Consider the following 12,768-nt stretch of genomic DNA (forward strand, 5'->3'; position numbering starts at 1 on the left):
GATGTTTGTGTCTATATATCATTTGTCAGTATTAAATTTAATTGTGAAATAAGGTTTCAATGGACCGGAAACATTTGTCGAGAAAAATTAATAATTCAATAGTAAAACAGTGAATACTAGAGTAATAGCTTTTTCTACATCACTAAAATTGTCGGTAATATATATTTTATGCAGGATAATTAATTACATCATATGATATCGATCTATTAATAAAGTTAGCACAGAGATGAGCTATAATGATGTTTTTTACGTAATAGTATAACAAATTAAAATTATCTAACATTGTAAATATAATTAAAATTAAAGAATTTTTTAATTTAAAAAATTAAATGGATAACAAACACAAATTACTTTTTTTTTATTCGTATAATTTAATTAATTTAATATTATTAATTTAAATATCAATTGATAGTATGTGGTTATAAATTTAAAGGTACAATTATAATAATAACGACAATTTATTTAAATAACAGCAATAATTAATTATAATGAGAGTAGCGAAAGACAAAAAAGAATAAAAGTAAAATATAATGTTAAAAAATGACGATGGTATTTTAAAAAAATTTTATTATTAAGGCTTTTAACGTCTGTGATCAGTAATAACATACGCGGTAGAATCGCATCATTCAGATGAGTGAGTGTATGAGTGAGCTCATGAACGAACAACGAACAAGTCACATAATTCTCGGTGTGTCCCTGGTGGGACGCCGGAGCGAATGCGAACCACATGAATTACCGCAATTACGCACAAATTACTGTCTCTATCTCTATTATGTTCCGCCAGTGGCCGAGACGACTATTACTTTCGTTTCTTTCTTTATTCCTTTACTCTCTTTTTCAGGTTTTATATTTACCTCTATACTACTCGTACCGGGCTGCCCGGTTTACCTCAACCTCAGAACAGACCAGACACTGATCTTCCCTTTTAACCACTCTTCGTCCCTTTGTATTGCATTTATGTGTGTATGTATTATACAATGTGTACATATAATAAAAAATACAATAAGATGGGCAACCACCTTTTCACCTTCACCCGCTATTTTGTTATACACGACTATTATACGGCTCCAACTCGTCGCGGGAATTATTTTTCATACTATACTTTTATATTAACTTGACCGTAACTATTAATTTTGTCAAGATTTACTAGAATTTCTTTTTTCTTTTTAATTAAGTTCATTTTAAATTTAATTATAAAATTTTACATGAGAGTCTAATGCTTTTTATTATTCTATTTTTATCTATATAATTAAGAGAATAAGACAAATTTTGTGTACAAGATAGTCATACGATAAAATCGGTTTTTTGAGGGAAATTTGACCTTTGAGGTTAAAAATGCTCTATCTCTGGATACATAATTAAGAAATGACCTTGTATCTTGTGAACTATTGACATTTTTAAAGATATAAGCTCATTCTGATGATACACTCATCGAGACCTTTCATTTGAGTATCCACACCAATTTTTCATATATTTTATATATTTATATATATGTATACATAAAAAATATATCAAAAATGCATGTGGGTACTTAAATAAAAGCTTTTGATGAGTGTAACATCGGGATGAGCTTATCTCTTTAAAAACGTCAATATTTAAGAAAATACAGGGCATTTTAACAAATATCTTGTGAAATGTTGACATTTTTAAATATATAAGCTCATCTCGATGTTACGCTCATTGAGACCTTTCATTTGAGTACCCACATCAATTTTTCATATATTTATATATATTATATATATGTATATATGAAAAATATATGAAAATGCATGTGGGTACTCAAATGAAAGCTCGTAATTAGTGTAACATCAGGATGAGCTTATATCTTTAAAAACGACAATATTTAAGAAAGTAAAGTGCAATATAGCGTAATGACGAAATTACTTTGTATCTTGTCAACTATTGACATTTTTAAAGATATAAGCTCATCCCGATGTTACACTCATTAAGACCTTTCATTTGAATACCCACATCAACTTTTCATATATTTATATATATTGCATATATGTATATATATTACATAAATGTACATATGAGAAATATGTTAAAAATGCATGTGGGTACTCAAATGAAAGCTCTTAATGAGTGTAACATCGGTATGAGCTTATATCTTCAAAATATATATCATATATATGTATATATGAAAAATATATTAAAAATGCATGTGGGTACTCAAATGAAAGCTCTTGATGAGTGTAACATCGAGATGAGTTTATAACTTTAAAAATGTCAATATTTAAGAAAGTATAGTGCAATTTAACAAAATTCATTATTTAATAAAACAAAATTTTATTTATTTATAGTTCACAAGTTAAAGCAGTCACATAGTGACTGCAAGGTTGCTAGTACTAAAAAAAATTAAACTGATAAAAATTAAGAGCGTTAATTTTTTTATTCCATTCATTGACTAAAAATAATTTCTCTGAAACAGTTCAAAGTTCATTGAACTCTTAATAATAGAATAAATTACAAGAGCATAAAATTATTTAAATTACAGAGTAAAAATTTTTTCGAACACGCGACTCTGAGATAATTATTCGCATTAATAAAACAGAACTGACATTGACGAGTTCAATAACTTGTAGAAAAAAAATTGTCTAAAAGATATGACTAATGGCATATAATTTATAATAATAAAAATAAGAAAGCATAAGTGACAATAAGAATATTTAGTGACCGCAAAAATGGTTAGAGTGAAATTAAAGTTAAATAAAAAGAGAATCTAAAGCATCTGTTTCTAGCTGGTGGGTAAATAACAGATGGCGGCGGTGTTTTCATGTTGGTATTTGACACATTTGGATCGGTGGTTTGTCGAACACCTTTCGGTGTTACTGAACCCACAGTCCCAGTTCAAGTACACTCGTATTAGATAGAAAGAAGAAGAATGCTATGAAAACAATGTTAGTGTTAATATAACGACCGCTCTGACGTTCCTCGTTTGCCGGGATTTCTACTAGACACATAACTTGTGTGGTTGCATACCTACCGAGATTGCCCCATACCCATTTCCGGGCTATTTTCTGATGCATATACTCTGATATTGATATTATTTAACCGTGAGATAGATAGATAGTTATAATAACAAAAAATTAGAGGTATGAATACTATCTGACAGCTAAATTGATATAAGTGTCTATATAAACGCGGAATAATGCGAGAAATGTTGTAAAAATAGTGTGAGAAATATTACTACTTTTGTATTTTATGCTGCAATAAACGTAAATTGTATATGAAAATAATAAAATGCGTGGAAATTGGTTTGGATTATTTTGTTTTTTATCAGAAAATTTTATTCAACTTGCAATTTTATTTTAATTTAAATTTGAGAGAAAAATAATTTCTAAACAATTGGGAATTTTTTTTTTTAATTAAAAAGCTTAAATTATTTGGGTCTTGAAGAGGTTCGAGCGAATCTAATGTAAAAAATAATTTCCAACTTTGAGCTTTGAAATTAAATATACGTATAAATAAATACGTAATTTATCTAATCTCAAAATTTAAAAAAGATTCACCATTTAGTTACTAAGATATTAAATTTAAAAAATCACATATTTTATCTTCTTATACACGGGCTCTTATGGCGGACAAACTTTTGTCGAGACTTTAATTATTTTTTTCAATATTAACCTCCCAACTTTAACGGATAAAAAACTATACACAAGAAACTTGGATTATTGCAAAATATAAAAACAATTTAATAATAATACATTATCGATATAATTTTTGAAATATTTAAAGTCAAATTTTATGTTTGAAACTCGTTTATCGTCAGCTATTTATTCGAATAAAGATTTGACAACATCGCGTCAACAGCTGAGAAAAAAAGAAAAGGATAGAAATATAGTTACAGAGAGAGAAATGTTTAACTCACACACTCATCCACGTCTCTGTAATGGGTATAATCAAACGCGCTATTGCCAAATCTGTTTATTTATTCCGGCAAGTAATAAATACCAAAGTCATTTTATAACTTTACTTTATTAAATAAGTCAAAATCATCAATTATTAAATTGTTTAAATTATTTTAAATTAAAATAAAGAATTTTGACGAATATTGGGAAGACTAAAATTGAAAAAAATTTTAACATTATTTTGACCCATTAGTTACGCTCGAACTTCCTTAGAAATACTTTGTAAAGTCGGAACTTTAATTTACAGGCTAGAAAATAAAGAAAAGTGGAGTTTTATTATGGTTATAAATAACTCTTGAATGTTTGCGATAATAAAAAAATAAAAAAATAATAAGATTAGGTAATAAAGCATCGATATTGGTAGTAATATTTTTTAGCACTTAAAGAAATTTATTTCTACGGAACAAAAAAAGCCAGTGGGATATAAAATTTGAGTGCGGTAAATATGGGGCTTGTAATAATAAAACTTAACTTTGTTTAAAAGTAAAAATATATAGGAGCATAAATAAGTGACTGACAGGTGCTTCCACTAAATTACCAAAATAGAAATAGGTATGACAAAGTGGAGAAAAAAATAAAAGATGAAAGGTGGACCGATTCAAGTTACAAAGACTCAAGTTGAAGGGAGGTAAATTTGTAAAGCTTGAATTTTTACAAAAGATCCTTTTTCAGGTCAAGGAATTCAACAAAGAATTTTATTTATAAAACTAATTGAGTTTTTTGATTTTTTTTAAATATTTTCTCATTGAATAGAGTAATTGAAATAATTGTTAGCCGTCAGGAGAACATAAAGCACGTTTATCTATAAAATTAGCATTTTATTTAAATAATTTGATTTAATATCGCTTATAATTGTGTAAAAACTAATTACTGCGGTGAGCAATGAAAAATAATTAATAATAGAGAGGTAGGTACTACAATAAGTGCTGTGAAAATAACGAGTAAAAAAATGAGTTTAACACCTGTTCGACACATGCGTGTCGTGTTAAGTTAATTGGATTTTTGATATATTTGATGCTACTTCAAGTCTTACACGCTTGTTTCTTTACTTATCTTGCACTTGCTTGTAAGATTGAATTTATTATTTACACGGATGTTTTAAAAGTATTAACTTACATTTCTCAAGAATTTTTAATTTAATTCATATAAATTAATAAAATTTATGCATGAGAAATTAAGGGTTTAAATTTGGAATACGTAAAAAGGTCACAAGTAATTAAAAGTTTGTTAAGTTATCATTGTTTATTATCACGGAAGATTATTTTCTTGTAAATTAAGAAAGTTTAAAATAAATTTTTGAATCCGGTTTTTTTAATCGAGGCAATACTACTCATCAATTTGAAAATAGATAAAAATAAAAGTGTCTTCAATCTTGATGATTCAATGTTGTCTCGATTAGATAGCCTTGGTACTCAAGAAGATGTTGAACTTGCTTTTTATTTTATAATTTAAGTAACAACTGAAGCGGAATAGGAAGATGGTGATTTAAAGATTTATATTGTTAAAAACACTGCATTTTAAATTGTGAATTTTTTAATGCACAGGAAGAAAAATTTCTTGACTGGAGAACAAAATTCTTGGGTCAAGAAAATTTTCGGGTGCCTGGAAGAGCGAAGTTGTGGCCGAAGTAAAAATTTTTCAAGAAATTCTATTCTTGGTGGTAATTTTTTCTTAATTCAAATTATCATAAATACTTGATAAAATAAATTTTTATATTTGATCAAGATTTTTAGATACTTTAGGGAAGCAGCGCCACCTACTTCAGCTGAGAAAAACATTTTCTCACCTTGAGAAAATTTTTCTCTTGAATATTTGATATCCATTTTATATTATTTTAGCGTGCAATTATACATATTGAATGAAAAAAAATGATGAAATATTTTTTGATCTTTCCATTTGACATGTTAATCAATAAAAATATTAATGAAAAGTTACTTCTACCTTTATGTTTAATTTTTTGGAGCAAGAGAGAAATTTTCTGAAGACAAGAAAATTTACTTCTATCAAGAACTAAATTTTTTGGAGCTTCAAGGCTGAATTTTCTCAAAACAACAAGATTTTCTTGACTTGAATAAATTTTCTTGGATCAAGATGCGTATTTTTTAAAGCAAGAAAATTAATTTTGTTGGAATAAGTGAAATTTCTTGTGTCAAAAAAAAATTTTTTTCGCTGAAGAAAATAATTAGGAGGAAAATATTTTCTTGGCTCAGTGAACTTTTTGTCTGTGTTGAAGTAATTTTTTCTTAATTCAAATTACCATAAATACTTGATACACTAAATTTTTATATTTAATCAAGATTTTTAGATACTTTAGGGAAGCAGCGCCACCTACTTCAGCTGAGAAAAAATTTTTTCACCTTGAGAAAATTTTTCTCTTGAATATTTGATACCCATTTTATATTATTTTAGCGTGCAATTACACATATTGAATGAAAAAAAATGATGAAATATTTTTTGATCTTTCCATTTGACATGTTAATCAATAAAAATATTAATGAAAATTTACTTCTATCTTTATATTTAATTTTTTGGAGCAAGAGGGAAATTTTCTGAAGACAAGAAAATTTACTTCTATCAAGAACTAAATTTTTTGGAGCTTCGAGGCTGAATTTTCTCAAAACAACAAGATTTTCTTGACTTAAATAAATTTTCTTGAATCAAGATACGTATTTCTTAAAGCAAGAAAATTAATTTTGTTGGAATAAGTGAAATTCCTTGTCAAAAAAAAATTTTTTTTTCTAAAGAAAATAATTAGGAAGAAAAATATTTTCTTGGCTCAAGTGAATTTTTTTTTTCTGTATGTGTTCGGTAATAGTAATAATAAATATTCATTTATTAAAATTCTATATGTAGCGAAGCTATATTTTTCAGAATTTATTTTCCAACAATACAATGAATTAGCGATTATTTTTTCAGTTAAAAAAAAAAGTTTCAATTGAAACTTTGCATGGATATTATTTTTTATTCAAACTCTGATTTCAATTGTTACGTGTATTTTATGCAACGGTGAATAAAAGGTATTATAGGCATTGTATTTTAAATTATCTGAATCAAATATTTTTTACACTGGAGTCTTTATTAATCGTGAATTTGAATAAATATATTTTTATTTTTTTCTGCTCGAATTAAGTAGCATTGTTGATTTTTTATTTAATTGCATTGATGTATTAAATAAGCATTAATGTATTTTAAATAAATTGTAGAAAAATTCCAAAGAAATTAAAAAAAAACTTTATTATTAAAAAAAAAAATATAATTCATAATGAATATTTATTTGTTTCGGCGTTTTAATATTGATGATTTATTTTCATGGAAATAATTAATGAAAAAAATTTTAATAATTTATATTTTATTATTAAAAAGATTTATAGTCCACCTTTATACTGATATTAGCATTTTTAAAAATATATTATTCAAATTTAATTAACGCAGTGAATGAAAAGACATTTAAAAATAAAAATAAATACGCGGTATATGTTTGACAGCTTTGACATTTGATAATGAAATTGAAATTAAATTTTAATAATGCTTTTCATAGTAAATGAATTTGTGCATAAAAAAAAACAGTTAATTAAAAAATTCTAAGCGTTTCATTACTTTGGTAGTATTTTTATTTTCTTTTGTTCAATAGACGCGTGGAGCTGTAAAATTTAATTAAATGCTTGACAAAAGAATTTTTATAAAGTCACTATAGTATTTTTTGTAATTAATTAATATTACTTTAAATAAATAACAATAATGTGTTAAAAATTTTTATTAAAAACAAAAATAAATAGAGTTGAAGCATTGTCGAAAATTAATTGAAAATTAAAAAAGTTATTTAACTTTTCTATCGCTTATAATTGAAACTATTTTTTGTTTACTTCTATTATAAATGTATAGAGGTATATATTAAAGATAAAAATTGTAGAAGGAGGCAATCTCATTTTTCAGTAAAACGAGGAAAAGTTTAAAGAATAGAAGGAAGGGAAGAGGAGAAAAGAAAAGAGTCGGTAACAAAAAATAACGCTGATGACGCGCTTCATTTAATTTTTTTCCTGTCTACCCTCTACTCCAATGTTTGATCAAATACCTCTCTTATCAAGCTCCACGCAGGCCTTTTCTTTTAAACAACTTTATTTTTATTTATCAATTCATTATTTTATTTTTTAAAACGCGCACTAATTTAAGTAACTCGTTTGTATTCGTTTATAAACAATGCAAACACGAGCAAAAACGAATATTTGAATGAATTTTTTTATCTAAATCCATAAAATGCAAATATATTCACAATAAATCATGCAAACGCGTTGGTCTGTAAAAAATTTAGATAGACTCTTCTACTTTACTGCTTCGTTATTTATTTATTGAAAATACATGCTTCACTATTTCCAATAAAATCTTTTTAGTTTGCAGTTTTAAGCAAGATAAATATTTTATTTTATTTATAGAATTACAACTAGTAACCTTGCAGTCACTACGTGACTGCCGTGACTTGTGACGTATTGACGTTTTTATAGATATAAGCTCATCACGATGTTACACTTATCAAGAGCTTTCATTTGAGTACCCACATGCATTTTCATATATTTTTCATATATATACATATATATAAATATATAAAATATATAAAAAATTGATGTAGGTACTCAAATGAAAGGTCTCGATGAGTCTTATATCGGGATGAGCTTATATCTTTAAAAATGTCAATAGTTATCAAGATACAAGGTCATTTCTTAATTATTGACATTTTTAAAGATCTAAACTCATCTTGATGTTACACTCATCAAGAGCTTTCATTTGAGTACCCACATGCATTTTGATATATTTTTCATATATGTACATATATATATAAATATATAAAATATATATATATATATAATTGATGTGGGTACTCAAATGAAAGGTCTCGATGAGTGTAACATCAAGATGAGCTTATATCTTTAAAAATGTCAGTAGTTCACAAGATACAAGGTCATTTCTTAATTATGTATCTAGAGATAGAGCATCTTCGAATGCAGCCTAAATAATTATCATCATAAATTGACTATTAGTGAGAATGATATAAAACCATAAAAAATACCAAATGTAACCATAAAAACCCATTTTATTATATAAATACACCTACCATAAAATTTTTCTTATTCTCTTAATAATATAGATAATTGTTTAAACTTAAAAATTACTCGATAATTTGCCAGGTAAATAAGATAAAAAGTCGTAACCTGCGATAATATTGTATTGATTAAATAATAAATATCAAATCAGTGAACTTGAGAAACTACAAAAAAAAAAAAACACATTCAATATTATACCAAAAAGATAATATTACATGAAAGTGATATTTATCTTATCGCATATATGAGTCAGTGTTTATAAATTGATTGGATTAAAAATTTTTATTGAACGATAATATGGAAGTGTCAAAAGTGTTCATGCAAAAGTCAAATAACTTGATATTTTATTACATTTAAATATTTTTACTTTAATTTTTTAGTATATTAAAGTCACTATTTAGTCATTAATTTTTTAGTATATTATTCGCGCTGAACAATTTAATATCCGGAAAAATTGAGAGAATTTTTAGGAAATAAATTAAATCGCGGAAAAAATTTTAAAGAGGAATGAAAGATGTTTGTGATGAAAATTTTTTTACTCTTATTCTGGTTTTCGTTGAGGTATTTAGATCATAATATAATGTGAGTGGAAAAAGCTTAAGCCTGGCCGTGGCGTATTTTGCGTGAGAAAACTCAACCGACTGAAGGAGAATTAAAAAATATTTTAACTACACGGAAAAAAAAATTTCGTTCTGGTAACGTAACTGTAGAGTTACCACAACTATACACAGTTTACTGTTCGTTGTAGAGTTACAGTAACAAAATGTTATTTAGTTCTGATAGCTCAATGTTGTTGAGCTCTCAGAGCTCTACGGGATTGTTCTCAGAGCCAAACGGTATAGTTGAGAGCGCTCTACGTTGCGCAGTTGTAGAGTGTGCTGACATATTTCATAACCTTCTAAAATGCCAAACATAATTATTTTGTTACTAATCTATATTATTAAAAATATATGAGGACAATTAAGTTCCCAATTTATTTATTTAAGGAAATAGGTTTTTTTTTTGTCAAATTGAATTTCGTTAGAACAGTTTTGTATTTATGGTTTTTCAAGGTTCATTTGCAGTGACTATTAATTTAATTTATTAGTTGAATATATTGTGATAAGTGATAAGTTATCGGAATACATTAAAAAGAACCCATTTAACACAAAATAAAATTTGTTTTCGTTTATTTATCTTTTCTTGTGCATATACGGTAGTGATTTTATGTCCAATATTTATTGATATAATTAAGAAAATAAGATAATTTCGTGACGACCATATTTTTATTTTACAAATAATTTTTATTTGTAATATAAGTTCTATTATTATTTTATTTCTATTATAATACTATTCTTATTTGTCATATACAATTATTGTTGACAATATAAATTCATTCTGCTGCATGTATTTATTAAATTATCAATGCTAAATCGTAAAAAAAAATTATTAAGCAGACTTCCAAAAATTTGTTATAAGGTAAAAGCCCCAATTATTGACGGGGGTCTAAATATTGACACCCTAAATTATTTTTAAGTATATTAAATTATCTGTAATAAGAATAACGATCAAATAAATTTTTATTAAATTCTAGTTAATTAAAAAATTGAAAAAAATCACATTCAGTTCAAAATATTAAATATTAATTATTAAAAAAAAATAAAGTTAGCACCAGTTCATCAAATCAGCTTACGAGCGTCTATTTTCTTAACAACTTTGGTTAGAAAAGCATTTTTTTTAACTGCCGAGTTTAAATTAATTTTTTCATGTAATTATATGATCTATTTTTTTTTTTTAATTAACAATATATGAAATATTTATAAAATTAAATAATCGAAATTAATTGTATGCTTTACGATATTTAAATAATGGGAGTCAATAACTAGTTCATAATTTTTATGGTGAATCCCATATTGACAGCCAGCCGACAGCGCTATGACGCCTTTTTTTTTTAAGTATAAAATACGTTATATACGCGATTATATTCAAGGCTTTTAACTGTCAAATAACTCGGCGCGTTTTAGTGTTAAATAAGTTTTCAAATAAATTGTTATATTTTTCATAATAATTATTCATTCATAGAAATTATTATTAATTAACTTTAATAATATTGATTACTTTATACCAAGTTTTTGATAAATAACAATATAACCAAATGATTCGACGCATGTGCAGTAAGGGCGTCAATAATTGGGGTTACGGTACGTCAATAATTAGATCAATCAGTTTTTTAACCCGTCAATAATTGGTGTATCCAGATCATATATTTAATTATTTAAAATTAATTAGTAAATATCACTGATTATCATTTTAAAAAAAGAAATTGATTAGTTAAAACATTACTGAAGACATTACCACAAACAAAATTCATCGATATTTATATTTGATTGCTTAAAAAAAATGAAATCATAACTTTGTCTCTTATAGCGTCAATAATTGGGGCTTTTACCTTAGTCTCAGAACGATCCTGTAGAGTTGTGAGAGGTAAATAACGTTTAGCTCTCAGAGCTCAACGATGTAGAGTTGCAGGAGCCAAACGGTATTGTTACTATAAGAATACTTTGACCTACTGGAACTTTTTACAACTAACTAACTACTATAGAGTTCCTATAGCAAAATTTTTTTCTCCGTGTAAAATAGTGAATGTAATGCAAATATTGCGAAGTTAAAAGAATTCAGAGCATAAAATATAACACGATCTAAATTATTTAATTGTTTATGTAACAGCAGAAAAATTTATGTTTAGAGATAAAAATACGCGAAGCATTTTATTATTGTTATGCCTGATATTTATATTTATAATCTTGGCATATTACATATACTTAAAATATTTTTTAATCACATAATATGTAATGTAACATATAACTTAAAATATATTATATGGCTGATAGGATATCTGACAGGCTTAAAAAGAGTACAATGACTCAACTCTAATAAAGTGACGACGATAAGCTGCTGAGGATAAGAAAAAATAAAAAAATATAAATGTTATGAAACAATAAAAAGACAATGAGTTTTAGTTTAAGGAGAAAGAAAATAAAGGACGGAATAATTGAATGAATATTAAAATTTTAATGTTGCTGTCTTTGATGACTTGACATTTCTATCAATTTTAATTAAATCGACTATAAAAATATGAAATAATTACTTTACAGCAATAAAAATAATAACTTTAAATTGAATGTATTTGTTGTTCGCTCAGATAATTTCAAACTCTTATAAAATTCAATTGAAGTGATAAAACATTTTTTATCGACGAATGTTAAAAATAAATATAAACGCTGATTCAATTTATTGATAATTTATATTTTTATTTTAAAGCTTGTAGACTCGTATTTTAACAATTTTAAGAGAAATAGAAAATTGTGTATTATTAAATAACTAAAACTTTTATTCATCTCATTTTTACTGATTACATTACTCAAATTTTTGATTATTCTCACTGTTCTATCAGCCATGATCCAAATATTGTTAAAATATTTATGTAGATCTGTTTATATTCTTACACAGAAAAAAAAAATATTCTTGAATCAAGTATATAATTTTGAAGAACTTAATCTTCTTGATTTGAGTAGAAAAATGTTTTAACTAAATAAATTTTTCTTTATTTAAGGAAATTTTACTTGATTCACGAATTTTTCGTCTGGATTCAAGACAATTTCCCTCTTCAAAATTATTTTTTTGGTTCAAGAATTTTTCAAATCAAGTTAATTTTATTTTGAGTGTATATGCACTGATAAAAAAATTAACTTGACTCAAGAGTCAAAAACTTGAACCAAGAT

The 12,768-nt window shown here is 25.7% G+C and overlaps 1 protein-coding gene across 3 annotated transcripts in view; it reads right to left on the reverse strand.

The window, feature by feature from the left end:
- The window catches only part of LOC123275055 (TOX high mobility group box family member 3-like), a 398,558-nt gene that overhangs the window by 56,776 nt on the left and 329,014 nt on the right, over window positions 1-12,768 (reverse strand). The window lies entirely within an intron of this gene.

The sequence above is a fragment of the Cotesia glomerata genome, linkage group LG1 (assembly GCF_020080835.1).
Source record: "Cotesia glomerata isolate CgM1 linkage group LG1, MPM_Cglom_v2.3, whole genome shotgun sequence".
In the NCBI taxonomy this organism is placed as follows: domain Eukaryota; kingdom Metazoa; phylum Arthropoda; class Insecta; order Hymenoptera; family Braconidae; genus Cotesia; species Cotesia glomerata.